The following is a 23,147-nucleotide window of genomic DNA, read 5'->3' on the forward strand; positions in this document are numbered from 1 at the left end:
CTTTATTTCCTTATCAACCTCTTCCCCTCAACATTATATATTGTGGAATATTAGAACTTACCTATCCTTAACCCAGAGCTCATTGGCTGCACTTAAATAGAAGACATTTTCTATCAACAATTTTAAAAAAATGTTTCTGCTTAAGTTTTGACTGATAAGGAAATCTGCTCATAAGACTATGACACAAGATGCCAGTGCACCAGCATATTACCTTTAAGGATTCAGTCCCATTTAGATGGTATTATTAGGTTTATTAACAAAGTTCTAATTGATTACTCCCAACTGACCTCTCTCAGTTTACTGACTGTTCCAAATATGTTTGCTACAGCACGGCAGTTTACTATCAGCTCCGAAGAAACATTTCTAGTTATTTACTATATGTAGCATACTAACTATATAATCGGGAGAAAGCACAGTCTAGAGGTTCAGCAGATGACTGGCAGACAAGAACTGTGCATTCTAGTGACACTGCTGCTCACTTGCTCAGTAAGACTGGAAAAGTCACTTAGGGTCACTGTGATGTCATTTCTGTGTCAGAAAAAATGAGAATATATACTTAATGATCACAGAAGCAATAGCAGTCTTAATTAACGATTGAAAAGCAGTTTGGGACCATCAGACTGTAGGTGTTATGGAAGTGGAAAGCATTACTGTGTATGCAGTACGGTCTCAGGATAAGAAGACAATTTCACAAGCATTACCATGCACATACATTCCCAACAGGAATAAATGCATCGGAACACTTATTTCTATCTACAGAACTCTGATTTTCATGACTTGTGTAGGATGGTTAGAGAATGGGTATAGAAAAAAAGAAAATACAGTAAGTTAGATGTTCATACTTAGGTGTGGTTTACATTTAGCTCCTTTCAGGCTGAAAGCTGACCAAGGGCTTCGTACTGCAACATGAAACACAGCTGACTCTTCAGTATAGGGTGGCATCCTCTGCACAGTAGTGTGGGGAAGGGACATTCTTTTCAAGGACACTGAGAAAATCCCATGGCACTGCTTATAAGAGTTTGTTAGAGCTAGAGTGCTCATGTACACCCAAAATCTTGCAGAAGGGGAGTGGAGGCATTGTGTGTGAATCAGGGATAATGCCTCAAGGACTATCAGATGTCAGCAGGAAAAAGTGATCCTCCCTTGGAAAGAGCAGAGCAGGTGCGCATCCCCTTGCTAGCCCAGGTCAGCTGGCTGCTGAGGAGGGGGAGAGAGCAAGCCTATTGTCACACTCACCTTGCTGCTTCGTCTACAGAGGCCAGCACCACACTTTGCAGCAACCCAGAGAAGACCTTGTGTTCAGGAGCTGAGTGTATAAGAACAGTTCTGCTCCAGGTAGCAACAATGGAAGCTGTAATGCAGATGTATTTAGGGTTTGACAAGTCAATGATTAAAACACCCAATTTTGCTCTACACTATAGTTTCCAGTGTTGCTACCACTAGAGGAGATGCACCCATGATAAATTTTGACTATGAAGCTTGCTGAGGTAGGGTGCAAAAGACCTGAGAGTATGACTGGTCCCTTTGCAGGGTAAGAAAGAGGTGAATGAATAGGGAGGGTGTTCGGTATCCTCTCTCTCTCCACCCTCTGTCCAGGTTTAGTCACAATCTAGTCTTTAACATCCACACAGAGCAGACAGGAACTTGGTTTAAAAGGCTTCCGCCAACAGAAAAGATCAAAGATATTTGTATTTTTAAAGGGATGCCATCTACTTCAAATCTAGTTCACTTAAAGTAGGAAATTAAATGAGTTTTCAGGTACTTGCCCCTTAGTCTCCATGCCAATTTCTATGGTTTCACAATTTTCCTAATTTTTGTTGATCTTTTTCTTCTCCTCTATCATTGTGTGAAAGACCCATATAAAACAAAGGGAGAAACTTACTCATCCTTCCTGACTGCACAAGGGAAACAGTGAAATAGGACACACACACACACGCACACTACTGCCAAGCACACATCATGGACTAAAAAAATCCAAAAAGACATGTTTCTCTAATTAGTAGTAGTATTACTGTAGTACCTAAGAGCCCCATTGCGCTAGGTGCTGTATGAACACACAAAGTCCCTGCTTCAATAGCTTTTGGTTACAATAAACTTAGCTGTTTCTTGTAACAATACAACGCAAATATTTTTCTGACAGACGTATGATTTCTGAGTTGACTGTGACCCTTTAATCAGCATTACCTCAACTTGTAACTCTTAATATATGGATAATGGAAATAAACATTTCTCCCTCTGTGCGTCAATTCATGATTAAGCTAAACAAAATTAAAAGCGACAGAGTGCATAACACCAATTGGTTTCTCTGAGTGTTCATCCATACTGCACGTCTGGCTGTGGTTTCAAAGAAATCTGGATTAAATAACATGATTCATATGTGAAAAGGCTGACAATAAACAGAATTTTAGTACCGTTCAGTCGTAAAACAGCCAGCATTTGCTCTGCATGTACATCATATGTCCATAACAACATTTTTTCCTTTGAGAGCAACATATTAGGTGTTTAATCTGTGCGACCCAAAATTAAAACCAGGAGGACGTGTTTTACTGATTTCTCCTCCACCCACCCCCACACACGCACACCTTTCCATCAACATTTTAAACTTAAAGCAGAGACACTAAAACCTATTTACTAAAAATAAAAGCATCCTTTTAAAATCTCATAAAAATAAATTTGTTCAATTAAATTATCCATTTTTGTCATTTTCAATAAACCCATTTTAGAATGCTCTCTTTCTTAGAGGATAATGTTCACAGCAGACAAGGGCCATTAATGGCTTGCTTTTGTGGGTGATTAACTGAAGTGAATCCGAAGCCTTTGATCAGTGCAAAGGCTGTTTACTGTGAGCATACCATTCTGTGAACGTAAATTTAGGCCTATTCCAGGGCAAGGCAACAGAAGCTCCTACACAACACTGCATGTAAACATCCAACCTCTCTCACACATCAGAAGGGTTGGGAATTCTCCACTCCTGCCTCCTTGAACATTCTGTCAAGTCTCTTTGAGGATGGGGCACAGGGTAACAACTGCCTGAAGGAGAGTTTAAGCCTGGTAACTATTTAAGGGTGTGGGACAAAAATGACTAATTGTTCTGTGGAGTGGAAAAGAAGTGATGTAATTATGCTCATGTAGGGTCCGTAAGGATATCATTGTGCTGAGTTTCCTGAGTGGCAGTTGACTGAAATCCTTATCTTTTTGTGTAATAAATATGTGATATAAATGCATACTGCAACAATAAAGGGATAATGACTAAAAAAAAAGTCAAGCAGAGCAGTCGAGCGCACTTAAAATCGCACTATTCATGTGAGGACACAGAGATTACTGTCAATATGTGTCACGTTGATGCACAACTTTTCTGGTACTTGAAATAGGAAAAAAATGCAACAAGAAATTGCATTTTGGGAGGTTGGCAATAAATGATCTATAGCAGCTCTCACATGTGTTATGAAGTTACCGAACCTCAGAAGGGCATTATATCCTTTATTTCCATGACTGCTTAACTGTAGTTCTTTTATATTTAACAGATGTGGATTATGCAAAGATACCTACAAATGTCTGCTCTGCTTAGAAACTATTCTAAATTACAGTGTTCTAATTGGGCAAAGTCAACATGAAGTTTGAGTACTTTATGAATTTCTAGTGGCATGGTGTCTGGAGACAGGGCCACAGGAGTTTATCCTGAAATATGCTCCCTTTGTCGCTCCGGGCAAGTCACATCACGTGTCTGTCCGTTTCTACACCTGTAAAACCTCTCTTACAGGAGGTATTGTTAGGTTAAATGAATGCAAGTGAAGCATTTAATATTGCCATCTAAACTCAGATATAATGACTGGCCCAAATCCTGCAGTCCTTACTCAGGCAAAACGCTAGTTGAAGTCAGAGGATCCCTAGGTGCAGTACAGAAACTCAGCTTTAAGCTGCAGAGCTGGCAGAGTTTGAGGGGATACCAGCAGAGGCAAAGTATGTCTTCATCTCCTCCACTAGACAATGGCTTGAGTTATCAACACCAAGAGGCCCATTGATGTTATGTTGCGGCTAGACCCACTCCTTCCCCTGTCCTTCACTGAATGCCGCGTTAGGGTATGTCTACACTGCAGCTGGAGCCCGGGCTCTAGAACCCCATGCTGTGGGAGGGTGCCCGAGTTTGGGCTGCAGCCTGCGCCCAAATGTCTACATCGCAATTAAACAGCCCTTAAGCCTGAGCCCGGTGAGCCTGAGTCAGCTGGCACAGGCCAGCCGCAGGTTTTTAATTGCAGTGTAGACATACCCACGGTGATTTCACATTAGAGAGCTCGCTTAGCTAAAGTTTTTCTCTCAACTTCCTTGGAGCGGCCTCATGCACTACCGTCAGTGTTGTTTGTTTGCCTAAATGCTGACCAAGTAGCTTCATTCACACATTAGCAAAGAGTCTTTTTTTCCCCCAAGTGCTACTAGACTGCCTTAAATTGTGAAATGTAATGAAAGGGAAGCTACTGAAAACACTGTAATTTAAGTGCATACAGTTGGCGATCTTTCAAAAATTTCCAAGTTATCTAACAGTGTGTTTAATTCCTACCAATGTAGGCTCTTACACTGTCACTCATCACCATGCCATCTCCACTGGCTTTATAGCAGGAAGCAGAATTTCACAGGTGCGATACTGCTGTGTGGTCCTATTTCACACACAGAATGGTTTTAGAAGAACTTGTCTGATCCAGCAACCAGATTCCAAAATTTTAAGGCCAGGAGGGACTATGACCATCTAAAATGATTTTCTGTATAAACACAGGGCACAGAACCTCACCCAGTAATTTCTGCATCAAGCCCATAATGTCTGATGGGCTATAACATACCTTTTAGAAAGATATCCAGTCTTAATACTTTGATTGATGGAGAATCCACCATGTTCCTAGGTAACTTGTTCCAATATACAGTAAACTGACCATCTTAGAGTAAGTGCTTTAGTCAATGTTTTTACAGCATTTGGTACAATGAGGTCTTGGGTCACAACTAGGGCTCCTAGATGCTATGGTAATACAAAATGAACAAATACACAACAACAACACAGCAGTCAAACTTCAGACAAAAAGCTATCCGACAAAATGAGTACATCTATATCAGTCATTTGGTCTATAAAAAAGAACTACATTGATTTAGACTGTAAACTCCTCAAGGCACGGACCAGGTCGTCTCTTCTATGTCTCTTGGGGTATGTCTACACTGCAATGTAAGCCCAGATTCAGACTCAAGCTCAAGCCTAACCTGCCTTTTCTCTATACACAAATCATGCTAACCCAGGGTACCAGGGATGACCACAAGTACCAGCAGATAGCTAAAAAGCTGACAGCTTTGTAAATTTACCTAACCAGTGACCAGTGCTGGGAGTGGATTAAGCAGCTCAAGAGCGAGTACCAGAAGACCAGGGACCAGAACTGCACCTCTGGCAACTCGCCAATCTCATGCCCATTTTATGAGTTTGACAGGGGGCTGGGCACTGAGCTCAGCATGGAGCCAACCATGGTGCGTGACAACCTGGCCAGCCGGAATGGTGCCCTGCTGTCTCCTGAATCCAACATGGGGACTGCTGGGAGCCAGCAACAGGCTCCAAGTGAGGAGCATGAAGTGACTCTGTTTCTGAAACCAGTTCCAGAGAAGGCTGTGGTACAGGATCAACAGCAAACTTTGGATCCAAGCCCAATGTCAATATTATAAAAAATCCAAACAAACACACGAATGATAAAGTCACTGTAATTGAGCAGCACCACAGGATCAATGTCCAGTCGCTGGACCCCACTATCCTATGGCAAGGTTCCAGTCACGCAATCTCTTAACTAGATAATGGTTCACATTTAACTATTTTTTCATGTTCCTCGCAACAGAGCACACGCATCTAATAATGGAATTATTTGAAATCTATCACTAATCTTTAACCTGATTGTCTCTAAACCAGAAGCTAGCTGACCTCTGTCTGGTAGAAAGCTGGTCATTCTTTGGGAATATTTCAGCCTCTGTACAAAATCTATTTTGGAATTGCAATAAAAGAAATGGAAACTCTTCAGCATGATGTTACAATTCTCCAATTTCTGTCAATATTATGGTAGAATGACATCAAGGAATTACAGCTGCCATATTGCTGACTGTACACTGGATATCTGAAGGCACTCAAAGGATTAAATAGTAATCCTATTCTAAATGGTTCAGGTTGTTGTTTGCCTGGCAACTTCTGGAAGTCAAAACAAACATGGCATATATGTTTTCCTAAACTGAACTCAAGAGACGAGCACACTTTCTTTCCACTGTCTGTACATACCATTTGTTAGTAAACTGGTGCATATTTTCCATCTATTTATGTTCACTGGCACCATCTATACTACATGCTCCTTTCTTCTCCTACATAGCATCTCCTCTAAACCTCATTAACTAAACTGAAACAAAGTAGTGGAAGGGCTAACAAGTGGTCATACATTTAAAAACAATATGTTGGTCTACAACCAACTGTAAACAGTGACATTGATTGTAAAAGACCTTTTAAAAACTGCACCAAGAAGTCCTATGGCTGTTTATGAACCTTTTTGATATAGAGTTTATATATAATTTATATGAAATAAATACAGTAAGCTGTTGTATAATTAAGGATCCTCATCACATTACAGTTTTGCATTCACTTAAGCAAGGTCCTGTCCTGAAGTGATTTTTCAGGGTCAGATCACCACCTCCCACAAGTAAAACCCATGGGAAGAAATTTCTGTGAGGTTCCTCTCTTGGAAATCCCCCTCACATCTCACTGGGGAAGTAGCATTTGCCTCCCCCACTCTGAAGAAAGACTGCAGGGCCTGCCTCCTAACATGGCATATCCTGGGGCATATGGAGCCACGTCTCCATCATCAGCTCTGGATCTTATCCCTGGCTTCTTGGCATCGCAGCTCCATTACACTCATGCTACCAAGTACTCTCCTTGGCCACAGCTGCCCCTAGCATCTCCAAAGAAAAGATTAGCAAGTCCTAGGTTGCAATGTCTTTGCTGACTAAGTTTCATGGGGCTGGAAGGGAAACATTGTGTGTACCCTTTGGCCCCATCTTCACTCATCTATCCAGCCCCAACCCCACACCTCTAGAGGGACCCCTGCAAGACCCAGAGAGGGGAAAGAACAATATCATAGACATGACTGGTTCCCCCTTTCCATAAAAAAGTGGGAAGATCCAAGTGTGGAAGGCCCCCTCCTCTCTTCCTGGATATTGATGTGGGTGGGGTAATCTGATCCTAGTTCTGACTCAGTGGTTACAAAGGCTAAGCTACCACGGAGGCCAATGGGAAATAAGAAGGCACCAAATAACATCTGAGTAAGGGGGCTTCAGGATTAGCTCCCACTGCATAAAAGTTTCTACGTATACTCAGTAGTATTACATGAGATGACAAGGCATCCAAATCTTGAATATTTTTATTTTCATGGATAGCACAAAAGTATCCTAAGACTCTTAAAGATAGAAACAGAGAGTGCAAGTTTTAAGCAGCAGCACTAGGAATTTCTGGTTTACCGTAAGTTTAATGTTCAGAATGAAAATTCATAACTTGGTTCCCAGTACTGCAACATACTAACTGCCTCATCTCCGACGTAAGAGCTGAGAGTGCTTAGCAACTGTCATAAGGTTATCAACACCTTGGACAATCCTGAGTACACATTTAAATTCCCATGGCAAATCTGTGCATTACTTCATGCTTTGTAGATCCTGGATTTCCTTCCTATACTTACAGATACAATCAGCATCTAGATACTTGGCAAAATTTGAGTCAGTACCTATTGTTCCTATTCCTCAATCACTCAGACAGCTAACATGTACCTTCCTGCCCCTTTCTCCTTAATTACCAACAATATTTATTGTAAAGAAGTGCACCAAAGTCCACTGCAATAGTTCTTTCATGCTGATTAAACTGCGACAAAACATTTTGGTAGGAGAAAAAATGTCTTAAGTTCATGAAGCTAAAAACCAAGCTGCACAAAACTGAAGCATTCCAAAGTTTAAAAATAATGATTTTAAACTGCAAGAGCCGAGCTGTAATTTTGTACAGTTCAGCATGACATCATGGTTTATATAGGGCCAGCTCAATAAATCAAACTTCACCTAATTAGAGATCCTACTGCATTTCTACATTATTCAGACAAATAATTAAAACAGGACAATCCATAACACAAGCCAGATATGTTTACTAAAATATGTTCTTTTCAATCTTTTTTAGCTTCACTGCTGCTTACAGAGCTTTCACATTTACTAAATTATAGACCTGAAGCTTTTATTTTAGTCTGACTTCACTTTCAAGGAATTCTTCAATTAACTTTACGCTGCTTTAAGCTCTTCGTCCAATGAGAAAACAATCTGTGGTTTCTAACTCCTTCTAATGCCAATGGCTGCCATCCATGTTCAACTTTCAGATATACTGTCTTTTCAGAGCCAGGCTCTGTTTACTTAAAACCAACTAGTTGTCATAGCATTTTGACAAGGAATATTTTAAAAAATTTTTAAAAGGAACAATACTTTGTGATGGGTAAATTAGTAGGAATAATTAGGTTTACTGTCACTTTTTGAACAGATTATAGCAAAAACTTGGTCAAACCAGAGCAATCAACTCAAAGTGAAAAGCCCTTATTAGTTAGGTTGTTACCAAATCTTCTCTGCATTTACTGATCATTTGTGACCCACTCTCTTTTATTTTTTAATTGTGGGTTTTGTTGAAAGCAGAAGTTTATGAAATGTCAAAACATTTTAAGTCCAACAGAAGGATGCTATCCAGCTAAGGTCACCATCAGTGGAAATGCAGGAAGCTTTTTGAACAGCTAGATATCCTGCTGCTAGTGCAACAATCATTGACTAAGTACAAGATGTCAAATTAAAAGCCAAATACAATTTCATAAAAAGCATGAGTTTAGAGATAGGTTTATTTGCTAAGCAATAAAGGCTTTTCCCCTAAACGTTGAGTTTTGTTCATTATTTTTACTGGCTGTTTTTTAAAATACACACACACACACACATATATATATACACACACACACACACACACTTTACTCATCAATTGCATCAACAAATGCAGTGTTTGAAATATTAAGCCAATAATCCAAGAGCTAGCTTTCTATAAAAAGCATAATACAGCAACCTAGAAGAAATGGGAATACACAGAAAAGGAGGCACATATCTGTATTAGTTCAGTACCAGTTTAATTCTGACATCTTTTGTGACAAATGTTAACCAATGAAAATCATGGAAGAGTTTTAATTTACTGTAATATTGTAATTTATTAGGTGTCAAAATTAACCAAACCACACTCAAGACTATCTAATGTAGTGCACAAATATGTTTACAATGATATGGCAAATGGACTTCCTGCAAGTACATGCAGACTAAGCAGGTGGACAAAAGAATCCTTCCAAACTTTTGCTGGACATATTTTAGTTCAAGACAACATTACAGCCACATGCACTAGTAATGACAAACAGAATTGGAGGAATATTGGCAAGGTAGAGTGTTAAGGCCAATGGTGAATCTGGAGTCACTTGCACAGAATGTTCTAAAGGATCTGACTCTAGAAATAATCCAAGTCATATTTTCTTACTAGTTCTCATCTAGAGTCAGGTGCACAGGTATTACAGTGCCTACACACCAACAGCTAAATTAACAGGGCTACACGCTACTTGAAAAGCACAACATTACTCAATTTTCCTCCCTTTTGTTCTCCTTCGCAAGCCTTGCTCCCACACGTCCCTGGTGGGGCACAGCAGGAAGCACAAATCTATTGCACTTCAGCTCAGGTGTTTATGCAGGCTACGTACTAGAGCAAGTAATGGCAAGTGTTAGGCGTAGTCCTACAATTTAAGCAGCAGTAAGTCTCAAGCCCCTTGACAGCATCCGAGGAGACATGGAGTTACGTATAGTCCTCAATAGCTAATGAGGTGGTTAGCTATGTGCTTCACTCTTAGGCCTTATTCTTCCTACCAAACACAAGCAGTTTGGTGGCTGCACACGAGCACTCTTTAATGCAGGATCGGGTTCTGCTCATCGTTTTTTATTTTGTGCGCCACACCTGCGCTGTACACAATAACACCCTTAATCTCCACCAATTGGAATTTATATTATCAGTTTCAACAGGCAGCAAACACAGAACTGCAATTCATTCTATCAAGATCCGCTAAAGAAAAATGGATCTCCAAACCCAATATTCGCACTCTCCTTATCTTTTTCCACTTAGCCTTATTTAAACAGCAAATAAACAACATTATAAGAGTTTTCAGAAAACAATGTGGGTCAGAGTTCCTGTTAAAAACCATATTGCAGGGATGCACTGTAGAACTCCTTATATGAGCAGGTGGCATAAGGGTGGGATGAAGAGACTTCCGTTACAACATTAATCTAATTCCACAAAACCCTTTTTGGAGAAGTGGTGCAGGTCTTGGGATCCATGTATGGGAGAGGCTGGAACGGCTGTTCTCCATTATATTGCATTCCCCTTCCCCTTCAAGAGAAAAAAGAGAGCAAACTCAAGTTGACCCTGTGAGCATTAGCTTTGCAGGATTTCCTTTCTGCAGCTAGGAACACCTTTCTTTCTTATGGGCAAGTTTTAGGATGGTCAGGGATTCACAGAGTCAGAGCGCCTTAGGGAAGCTGGGACCCAGTTTGAAGGCAAAGGACTTGTGGATCTATAGGTTTTTGCTGGTTTATGAGAGTGGAATTCCGGGCTAGTTCCATGAGGGGAGCAAACCCCACACACTTCTAGAGATGATTTCCATTGCATGTACAATCTCAAGAAGTTTCTCTGCCCCTATGTGGGAATAACCCAACCAGGGATATGTTCTGGCCTATAATTATTGAATCAAGATCTTCTCTCAAGCTCTTCCACCATTTTTTATATTGGGAAATATGCCTATCTCATAGAACTGGAAGGGACCCCGAAGGTTCATCAAGTCCAGCCCCTGCCTTCGCTAGCAGGACCAAGTACTGATTTTGCCCCAGATCCCTAAGTGGCCCCCTCAAGGATTGAACTCACAACCCTGGGTTTCGCAGGCCAATGCTCAAACCACTGAGCTATCCCTCAAACACCTGCCTTCCTGATATAAATAATTTTTTAAACCATGACCAACATCTAATCTGGGAACTATTGCTCCTGTTAGTCTGATTTGTAATTAAAAGAATCAAGGACACAAACCTAAAGCCTCAGTTCTGTTACTGTGTGCCATAAACTTGTTTGTAAAGTAAATTTGCTTTGAAATGACTACCTGTCTGGACAGAAACATAATGAATAATCGTTGTTAAAGGATAGCATTTGGGATCACGACCACAAAAAATTCCTCTCATCACCAGTAAGTGACCAGTGATCTTCTAACAAAACCCCAGGATTTCCCAACATTACTTCTGCAAGCAACAGTAAAAATTAAAAGAGGTGACCTCCCTAGAGCAAACCCACAGCCCTATTTTTGTAATATGCTTTTGAAGCTCGATGCTTATAAAAATGAAATATTTTCATTCTCTTGTGTAAACTTGTACAGATTGCTTGCTATTGATCTTCTGAGTCATGTTTCTGGCAGTAAATGGGTATCCTACTAGAAAATATAAGTGCTAGAGAACAACTGATGTAATGTATTAGTAATTTAAGTTTGTATTTAACTCTTCCAACTCAGCAGGAGATACTGTCTGTACAAAATAAGGATATCCAACAACAGTGAAAACAAGGAACCAAAATATTTAAAAGTTACATTTAAAAGATCACATTTTAATGTGAAGGATTTGGATTATACTCATTACATTTTTTTTTTAAGGTTATGAGCTACATCATACATTCCTACTAAGGTTTTTTTTTAAAAGGGAAAATGGTTGCTTCAGTCTAGGGTATCACTGAGAGAGAAGGATTACAGCTTAATCAGGCTGCTGGATTTCCAGTTGACTCTCCGAGCCACACAGGACAATCTTCAGAAGTTTGAGAGCCAGGGCGCGCGTGCTGGGGCTCAGGGCTTAAGCCCCGCGCCCTGGCAGCTATCTCTTGTGTGGCTGAAGCCCAGAGACACCCCTTCCCCACTGGGCTGAAGCCAGAGGCGACACATGGGGGGCATGTGAAGTCACCTCACCCCCACCCCCCGATTTTTGCCAGGGTTTGCTGGCCCCACTCGGTCACATGGTGCTACCATGCCCCCTCCCTGTGTGGCAGCTGCTGGAGCTGGAGCTGCGGCCCTAGGGAGAGGCAGCGGCAAACACCTGGGAGCTGCAGGGAGGGGCTGCTAAGGGTAAAAGGGAGGGTGTGCTTGGGGGCATGAGTCAAGCTGTTGGGGGGGGCTGAACCTTTAAATTGTGCCCCACCAGAGCATGCACCAGTGGTCTCTGGCGAAAGCCCCTAGCCCCATCATCCCACCGCACAGAAGAAGCCCTGAGTTTCTCTCCAGGTCTGTTAGGCGGAGAATAAGGGTGGGGAGGCTCTGCAAGCCACACTTCAACTGTAAAAGAGCAGCATGCGGCTCGCAAGCCGCAGTTTGGCCAGCCTTGGAATATAGGTTAGAGAAAATTACACACATGCCTACCATATATATCTGTACTCTGTGCATAGCATATGTATACAAACTGTATGTGCATCTGCGGCCAAACGCTGCCTCTACGCTTACACAACCCAGAACAGACGCTCACCAATATTACAGGGTTATGGGGTCCCTGTTATAGGAGGAACATTCCACCATCCCTACCACAAACTCATCCAGATAGTTTTGGTAGAAGCAGAAATAATCTGCAGAGGGAAGCTGAGCATCAGGGATGTATGTATGTACAAAAGCCAAATGGGAAGACTATGTTCTTTAGGTGAGGGGGGGCTTGAGGATTTTGGCACCAGCAAAGATCAGCATGAAAATCTCCTGCTCTTTGCTCCTCCTCCTGCTGTGCATGTGCTTCTGTGCGCAACGATGAACAATGTGCTCCCAGAATTTGTCTCATAGCCTCCACAGTGTTAACCTGAGAACACCATCAAATAATCTAACAGATGGAGGGATAGGAAAGAAGCACACCTATATCTTCAGTGCATTAGAGGACTTAGCCACACAACTTGCATTGGTTTTAATGGAGTGCTATGGCTAAATTCCAAGTACCGGTAAGTCTTTTCCAATAATCATTTGATTGTTGGATGAAGTTCTTTAGCCTGCACTATGCAGGAGGCCAAACTATATAATCATAATGGTCTCTTCTAGCCCTAAAATCTATGAAAATTCAGATGGTATAGTTTAAAGACAAGGAGATCTCATTTCCCAGCATGTATTACATTACTTCTTTATTTTATTTTTAGTCCTCTATAAACATACAAAACCCAGAGGAATACACAGTATACGGAAGCACAGAAAATATGCTCTCACTTGCCTCAGATGCAAACAGCTACATACTGTCCAAGTGACACATAGTTTTGACCAAGGAGATAGCAGTATCAGTGTTTCCATAATTCTTTATGAAGAATTACAGGATTTTAAATGTCTCTTTCCAGCATTACCTCATGCATGGGCCTCTCGCTAATTAAAACTATATACATATAGAAAAAGCAAACATCAGTGCTGCAATACTATGTATCAATGTACAGTATCCTTGGCAAAAAGAAATGGCCTGCTGTTCTCAACCAAAAGTCAATTTCCATAAGTTAATTGTGAATTGTAACCAGACAAGATCTCTTTTCTAAAAAAGTTTCCAGCAACTGGCAAACTGTGTCCAATACACAGGAAATCATATTTATAGTTATACTCTCCACAATGTACCAATTCTCCTCTCACTAGGAGAACCAGTGGCAACTTCTAAATGAATGGTCTTGTCCCTAGAATTCTATCATCACAATATACAATAGCTAATACTAGAGTCAATACTTGGGGGGTGGGGAGGGGAAATATAGTAGAGAGGTCCCTTCCATTGCTAAACAATCCATAAAATAAAGACCTATCAGACTTCTCTACTCAAAAGAGCAAGAGTTTGAAATCCTGCTTTTGCAACCCTTTGTCTCACCATTAAAACCATGATTCAGTGAGGTACTTAAGCACATGCTTAACTTTAAACGGAAGAGTAATCCCATACTACCCATGTGCTTAAATATAGCATTTAATTAGGGCCTAAACAAGTTACAGCCTCATCTGTACCTGCTAATTATAAACTCCTTTAATATGCCTACATTTTTAACATAGAAAATGGGGATGAAAACTAACAAAGCATTTATATGAAACTTCAAGTGCTCTGATAACAAGCATTTAAGAACATGCATAATTACTTGGTAATCATCTTGTCTTCATGGTTTTTCCTATGATTCAGAGAACCATGCACCGTTACTAAGGCAAGTCCCACTTTGAAAAGCAGAAAGGTAAAATTTCAAAGCTTTTAATAAAGATAGGTTAATACTTTACCAAACGTGAAATTCCACCAAGGGCAAAAGCACTGCAAGAAGTGTTCTTACCTACAATTAAGAAAAGTAAAAATCATCACTAAGTATATCACACTTTAAAAACACCAGTAATTCCAAAATAATGAATTGTGGATATCATGACAACCATGGAACAACCCAAAGAAAACAAGACGCTAACATCAGAACAGGAAATTGCCATTTCTTTGACCCAGTAATTAACATTAACAGGGAGACTGCTAATATATACAAACAAGCAATAAAGGAAATTTTGTATTAGTACAGTGAAACCCAAAGGACCAGTTAAAAAAAAGGGTTACTTAATAGAGGTGGGATTTCATCTAAAATTCAAACAAAACTACTGAGAACCACATGTGGAGACTGCAAGGTGGTCACTTAAGAGAGAAGCTTGCTTGCTGGAGATGAAGGTCCTTCATTCATATTTCACGGTGTTTAAAAAATGAGCAATACTATACATTTATTTGAATTCAGACGTGTGTGCATGGGCTGTTATGTGCAATCATTAGGGATGTGTCTTTGCTTGTCCTTGTCATGCTGAATTTTGAAGTTTGATTCCAAATAATTGTTAGCTTTTGTAAACAACTGTGATCAAAGGAATTTGTTGTGTAGCTAATTAAATTTTCACTGCACCATTCCCTTCTTTTCCGTTTACAGTGACAAAGTGTGAAAATGGGCTGGGGACCAAAAACCACACATAAACAAGTAGTTTTCATTTTTTTGTTGAAAAAAAATCAGACAATTTTTTAAAAATTGATTTTTTTCACAAAAGTGTTAGTTTTCCAAAAATATTTCTTTAAAAAGTTTCAAAATGAAAAATGTCAACCAGCTCCAGTTATTACAAGTTAAGAAAAATCAGTTTTTTTTCTTTACAAATAATTTTTTTAATTGTGTTTATTAATCTTTGCTTCTTTTTACTTTTGAAAACTCTTTGCAGTTCCTAAATATGTATAGTGGGCATTAGTTATCCTGCAACAAGTGGTCTCTAGTGAAAGGAAAATATGTTTTATGAACAGGACCGGCTTTAACTTGTTTGCCTCCCCAAGCAAAAAAAAAACCCGCCTCGCAACACACACCCCCAAGCGCCGCCCCGCCGTAACAACCGCCGCTGAGCGCCACTCTGCTCCGCCGAAACAATCCCCCACGAGCGCCACCCTGCCCTGCCGAAACACACACACCCGAGCGCTGCCCTGCCCCGCTGAAACACCCCCCCCCGAGTGCCGTCCTGCCCCGCTGAAACACCCCCCCAGAGCACTGCCCTGCCCCGCTGAAAGAAACCGCCCGAAAGCCGTCACGCCACGCTGAAGCGCACACCCCCCCCCAAGCGCTGCACCGCCCGGCCAAAACAAACAACTCGCGAGAGCCACCTGGCTGAAACAAACAAAAAAATCCCTCAAGCGCCGTCCCCCACCAAACCAAAAAAAACCACCCGAGTGCCACCCCACCACCCGAAGATTGGCCGCCCCTTATAAGGTGCCGACCCAAGCATGTGCTTGGTCGGCTGGTGCCTGGAGCCGGCCCTGTTTATGAACAAGGTCACATGAAACCTGTGGCTAAATCCACAGTAAAATCTGAACAGGATTGTTCCTATACTTGATTTGAAATTCAAGTCTCCATAAGCAAGGACGTTTTGGAGGCTTTGTTTATTTGTTCCTCATTGATATAGTAGGCATGCGGCAAGTCTCCAAAAAGGGCCATATTTTTTGGAGTTTAATATACTCACACTACTCACACCTACATCGTATATTATTTGAAAGCTTATTTTTAACATCCATTTTGAAGAGGTATGATGCGGAGCTATCAAGTGCTGCCATAAGCCTGTAGGAGAGGTGAAACAATGGTACCCAAAATGAGAAAGTGTCCTTTTTTTAGATAGTTCCAGAAATACTGCAACATGACTGACTACAGTTTTTACTTTTTAAGTTAATTTCAATACCTTAATGTGATATTTATTGGTCAAAGCTACCAAAAGACAATGTATTAAAAGACTTTTATTGGTTTTGCATGAGCAAGTTTTTTTCCCCCAAAAATAATGATGCTGTTTAGCATGTGGCAAAAATGTGAATATCAATATTTTGCAATATATTAACATGAAAAGTGTTCACATATTCTTAATTCTTAGAGTATCTCACAAGTTTTCTATATTTTCAACTAAAATTTGATGACCAGATCAGTCTCATACCGAAGGCTGTGCATCAGTAGCGGTAGATTGCATACCCTCAGTTTGTACTGCCTAGTGGGTAGCTATAGATGTATGTGAATTCCTAATGTAATGCTTCTCCATTTGTAAGCTTTTGTACATATGATGTAGCATCTAGTATGCCTGATAGAAGGTTCCAGTTTGTAACTGCCTATGCATGTAGCACTATCCTTTGAAATATTCTAGAAACTAGCTTTTTAATTCAGTGATAGTTATACACAGATCAGTATCAGTGTTAGAGATGACACTGAACCATTTCATATTATGAACGTGAAAAAGTTATGAGAGAAAGAAGTGGCCTAAAAAGTAGTTGTGAGGACAAAGTCCACAAACAAGTCCTTGTCTCTGCACTGAAGAGGGATGAAAAGCATGTTACAGCTCTTACCAACCATGTCATCAACAATATGACAAACCCGTTTGACCCTGAATCGCTTCCAGAGGTAATTATCAACATGTCTACTGGACTGCGAGTAACATCATATATACAAGGGTCTCTGCTGAAAATAGCAGATGTTGGTGAAGAACAAATGGAGAGATTTGTGAAAGGTGTATTTGATCCTGAGGGGACACTACAGCTTCTTCAGCCCAGTCACCAATTCTGGCATTCAAACATTTGCTGACATGGCTAAAATGACCAAATGTAAGCCTAGCAAGGGAGACAATCACAGCAGCTATCAGTTCAGAAATTGTTTTCTGCTGAGTCCTGTCCTTACCAAGATGCAAAGATGATGTTTCAATTGCAACTGTTCTTAATCATGCAGTACAACCTGTATCTATATCCCTCTTCCATGCTGATGGAACAACGAAACAGACAAAGTTGAATTAAGGCATCAGCTGGAAGCTCAAACTGAAAGAATCCATGAGCTAAGAGCGTACAACAAAGAAATCACAGTGTACATCAGATGCTAGGACTGTCATACAAATTATGGCTGGAGACAAATTCCACACATCTAATGAACTGGTCGCTGTGTACTTGAGGCAGGTCCTAAAAGGATACGACAAAGCTAATTCTGTAATCAAAGTCTTTGACAGATATGACAACAGTAACTCTGTGAAAACTGCAGAAAAACCACGCCAGACAGGATCTAAGATTGGATGAAAGAAATACCAGGTGATTGGTGGATGCCCCTGTGCCTCTGTGGAAAAAGTTTCTAAATATGGCATCCAATAGGAAGACTCTTGTAAAATTCCTCTTTGAATATATGGTTCATAAGGCACCTTAGAGTGCAGAAACATACACAACACAAACCCTCTTCCTTACTGGAGGCTTTTCCAGTGGTGAAGTAGCAAGTCCATCATCATTAGATGTGTTGAAAAAGCCCAAGCCTTGCTCAGAACTCAAGAAGAAGTGGACACAAGGATGGTTTTTGGATCTCTTGGTGACAAAGGACCCATAGTAATTAGATCACTTGATACAGGTGTTTTGGTCTTTGCTGTTCACTCCTTTCCCAAAATGGAGCACATAAATAACATAGGGATTGGAGCAGGTACCCTTACCAGCACAACTGACAAGCTTCGCTATGACATTGTGAGGATCTTCCAGACCAATAAGGGGTGCTGTCCCCACCTGCCTTGTTACTTAAGATGCCTTAATGCTATGCTGCTACAAACCCAAGCCTTGACACCATAGCTAACCGATAAGCATAGAAGTCTCACCCCAGCTTCCACCACCCTAGTTACTCTTTGTAGAGTGACCCCAACAGCCCTTCCAGTTCTGGGTTTCCCCAAATCCATTTACCGCCCTTCCTTAATTACCAGACACTCAGACTTTCCCCCTCTGGTTCATAACCCCCAAAAGAGTGACACCTGACCCCAATTATCAGTTCACTTTGACACACACACTCTGCACAACAGTGACCTGCTTGGGATAAAAATAAACAAAAGCTTTATTTGATAGAAAAATCAAAGATGAAATAGTCAGGGAAAAGCAAATACTGACAAGTTACACAAAAAAATAAACAAAGACAGAACCTCACGTTTTACACGTCTGTATTAACTAGATTCCCTTTTCTAATACATTATCTATTTCCTCTGAACAGTTTTCCAGGGTACCTCCATCACAAAGGGGATCGAGCATTTCACAGACAACACCCACCTTGATGCTGGCCCTCAGTTTCTGGATGGCCTTCATTTCAAATTCCTTTTCTTTTAAAGGTTTGCAGTTATGTTTTTTTCTCTCTCTCAGACTATGGTGATTCATAGTATGAGAAATTCCCTCCCCTCTGAGGGCAGGTCTACACTACAAATTAACACTGGCGCAGCTGCACTGCTATAGCACATCTGGTGAAGACACTCTAAGCCAACAGAGAGAGCTCTCCTGTTGGCTTAATAAAGCCACGTCTGCACAAACTTACAGGGCACAGCTATACCGATGCAGCTGCACCCCTTTAAGATTGCTCGTGTAGCCGCTCTATGCCGATGGGAGAAAGCTCTCCTGTCGACATAATAAAACCACCTCCATGAGCGGCAGTAGCTATGTCAGTGGGAGAAACTCTCCCACTGACATAGCATTGTGCACATGAGCGCTTAAGCCAGCCAAACATACGTCGCTTGGGGTGTTTTTTCACACCCCTGAGCAACATAAGTTTTCCCAGCATAAGTAGTAGTGTAGACATGGCCCAAGACTGGGGTTTTCTTTTCAGTTTCATATTGTTCCAATGTTTTCCCATTAATTCAAATGGTCCGCTATTGTCTTTTCCTGGCTGGCCAATGGATTGGTGCTTAAAGTTAGCTTCATGTAAACAACTGGCTTGGGAGGAGTCCCTCCCTACTGTGAGGCATCCTTAAAATTGTAGTATCAGTCATGAACATGCTATTCTATATACCCAAATTCATCCAGTTCTGCTGGTGAGGTATTTTTGTTTTTTGTTTTCTAATTTAGTTTCATTGTTTTACAAATCAAGTAGTATTTAAGTTATGAAAGGGGTTTTCCTAAGTTATGAACGGGGTTTTCCTATTCTCTGAAGCAGTTTCTTGAAGCAGGAACCGTAAATGGACACAGACCTCTACTGAGGCTTCACACATACAGAAAGGGGCTATCCCAGGATAAAAGTCTTGTAGAAGAAAAAACAACAGGTTCCAGGTTAGCAAACATCATATATACCCACACAGGGATGTTGGCTCAATTAAATATGGGACGTGTTTGTTATGAAAAAATACAGAATCCTCAAACATAACAAAAATGTGCAATCTATCTTATCGCCACTAAACTAGACAATCCAATGACCTTTAAAATGTCATTGTTGCAAGTAATCTAGTTTGCCATGTTGAATTTAATTGTGAATTATCATCTAACAATTTGTACTAGCTAATGCAATCAGTTTTGCCTTATTATTGTTATGGCATTACCTAGAGGCCCATACTGAGATCAGTGTCTCATTATTTTAGGATATGGCATATACACATAAGAGAAAGTGCTTGCCCCCAAGAGCTTACAATCTAAATAGACAAAACTGAGAAAGGAAGTATTATTATGCTCATTTTACAGCTGAGAAACTGACGTACAGAGAGGGAAAGGGACTTTATACATAAAGCATATGGCATAGTTGGGAACTGAATCCAGATCTCCTGAGTCCCAGCTCAGTGCTTGAACACCAAAAACATACTGCTAAAGTTATACTCTCACACTACAGCTGCCCTGGAGTTAAGTCCTGTCTATTTCCTGATTTTTGTCTACTGAGTGTTATCCCTCACAACTACCAATATAATACAAGCAATAATTTTATTTCATTCATATAATATTTTGCTTTTTTCATCTTCAAAGCATTTGACAAACAGTAATAAATTATCACAGTTCCCGTGGGGGACAGTATTAGAGCTAGTCGACATTCTTTGGAATTTTGAAATTTCTGTGAAAAATAAATTGAAAAAAAAGGGAGGGGGGAATTGTCATTAATTTCCCCCCGTATTTTTCTACGGTAGATAATATTATCAGCCCCATTTCACAGATGGGAATTGAGACAGAAAGACATCAGGCAACATATTCAAGCCAACAAAAGGAGTCAGTGTCGGAGTTTAAAGAACTCAAGCATTCCTGGCTCTTAGTCCCATGCTCAGGTCACTAGATGATATCTTTCTCAACAGCCATGCTGTTCGGACATGGTTAATGCTCCCTTTCACAAGAAGGGGAAGCCAAAACAGTCTTAAAAGAAAGCAGATAAGGAGGTATCATCTGGCTTCCCCCATACAAACGATAGTCAAATAAAGTTACTGTAATTAATACAGCATTTTCTATTGGGACTTTGAGTCAAGACCCTAATTGTACAGTTCAGAAGGGAGCAATCTCGACCCAAGACACAACTCTCCTCAGTAAAATACTGAGCTTTGAATGTTGGATCCTGACTCTAGGTTACTGCACTGCTTCTCTTTGTATCTTTCAACTACATTACATCTGTGCTTACATATGTGGCACTTCCATTGACTGGCATGCACATGACTGCCAGCACCATCTGTTTCCTGGTTTTGGTTGCTCTGTTTCTATCTGCTTGAGACTGTCCTTTCTTTTTTTACTTTTGAGTTTCCCCTGGTCATTTTGATGTATGACAGCTGTTGTGTACTTGTGTTGGTTTCATTTTTGTTGTTTTTTTGATCATATGATTAATTTACATACTGAGTGTGCAAACTCTAGGCTAACAATCGGAAGAGCGGGTGCCAGAGGTTTCATGGATTCTCTACAGAACATAAAGTAGCACCATCTAATGTAAAGCTACGTTCGTCATCTGCATGCTTCCTTTGGTCTTATTATTACATCACTGTGATTTATACATTGCAAATGGCAATAGAAATACAATAATACTTGCACTTATTAATAAAAGATGGATTTTTTTTCTGCTTTTTTTGAAGAGACATCACAGGGTTTCCATTAGAGACAAAGAGAGGGATACTGTAATGTTGTTGGCTGCTGCTGCATTTTAAACACTTGCCAAAGATAACACAAGAAAATCTGTAAAATGAAAAGCTCTGGGGAAAATGAAACACTAAAAGATGGTGCAAGCCTCACTGGAAAAAAAACCTGTCTAACTACACACATTAACAAACCTGGTGATTAAGGTAAAAATAGCCATGGTGAACAGCACTGACTATAGACAAACTACATGTGAAGGCAAGACACTATGAAAACATTGAACAAAGCAAGTTATTTTTGTTCTGAGTGAGGCATGTCATGTGTAAACAGTAAATAAATCCCTTACAGAAAGCAAGAATTAGGTAATCAAATAATTGCAGACAATGCACTATAGTTCTGGCCAAGAAAGTAACTTGGTTATTTTGGCTTGTTACACTTGTTATTAGGTTACCTGAGCCAGTACAGTCTTTAGTAAATCTGTTTCCTGCTTTTGGGCTCTTCCTTACTCAGAACTCCCATTGAACTCAGGAGTTTTGACTGCGTAAGGAACACTGAATGGGGTTATTTGCATACGGTTTGCTACTTAACTTAAGTGGCTAAGTGAAATTTCAGTTCAACATTAACTGGACTGCTGATGAAGTCCTTCCTCAAGATTTTAGGGGAAGGGTTTTTACATAGCATAGTTAAAATATCTAAAATTTATTTTTGATGTTTACTTTATTAAAGAGAGTTTGTACTACACATTTGGTTTTGGTGAACAAAAAACACAAAAAACCAAAATCTTAGAATTTTTTGAACAAGTTTAAAATATTTCAATGAAAAGCTACTTATACATTTCTGAAACTTTTGCAACCCACATATTGTTAGCATAAGAACAAGAAAGTTAAATACAGCAGACCTTTTTCATTGCTCAAACTGTAAATTATTTAAAAAACTCACACACAATTAAGTGGTGAAGAGTAAGTTAGATTTTCAAATTCTTTCAACATTAATCCATTCACAGTTTTATTTGTAACTCAGTGAAACCAATGCAGATTTCATACGATTTTTTTAATAGGAAAAAAGTGCAAACAATGTTAAGGTTGCACGTGCAATTTTAACACTGTTCCTTTGTGTATATGCATTATGACAATCTTTAATTTCATGATCACATATTTCACAAATGATACGGCAGAATTTGTTCCATGACTTTAGAATATTTTAAATTTAAAAACCATACTCATAGATTTACATTATTTTCATTAAAATGAATTGTCCAGTATAACTTTACCTTAAATGTGTAACTAGATAAATTCTCATCTCGTTAAAATATGCATTTCAATAATGCAATCAGCAACTATGTATTATACCATTTATTTTCAACCATCAGTACAGTTTGTGTCAGGTACAATTCAGAGAATTACCCAGTTTACTACAAAGCATACTTCCCCTTACCCATACTTTTCAAGTGAACATCATTTAGAGGGATGTCATTCATTTCGGTCCCAACATTATCTATGCTTCGAACAAACTTTGTATTCCCTTTCTTTTATTGTTAAAAATATCACAAATTAAGAATTATGAAACTGAGGTTATAGAAAGAGCTTTTCACTAAAAGAATGAATCCCAGGGCATTTTAAATTTCCACATATCCTTTTTCTATGTCAACCAGTTTAGATCTTTTTCCACACATTGTGTCCCACATTAGGGCTTCGACATGTTGAACAGTAAGAGCTGGC

General features: G+C 40.0%; 1 protein-coding gene across 3 annotated transcripts in view; it reads right to left on the reverse strand.

The window, feature by feature from the left end:
* CMSS1 (cms1 ribosomal small subunit homolog) overlaps positions 1-23,147 on the reverse strand; it is a 403,104-nt gene that overhangs the window by 173,627 nt on the left and 206,330 nt on the right. The window contains exon 2 of one of the 3 annotated variants that reach the window (XM_045001743.1): positions 14,373-14,422. The exons of the other annotated variants lie outside the window; for them this stretch is intronic. The gene's annotated coding sequence lies outside the window, so the exon portion shown is untranslated. The remainder of the gene's footprint in view (positions 1-14,372; positions 14,423-23,147) is intronic. 3 annotated transcript variants of the gene reach the window in all.

The sequence above is a fragment of the Mauremys mutica genome, chromosome 1 (genome assembly GCF_020497125.1).
Source record: "Mauremys mutica isolate MM-2020 ecotype Southern chromosome 1, ASM2049712v1, whole genome shotgun sequence".
In the NCBI taxonomy this organism is placed as follows: Eukaryota; Metazoa; Chordata; order Testudines; family Geoemydidae; genus Mauremys; species Mauremys mutica.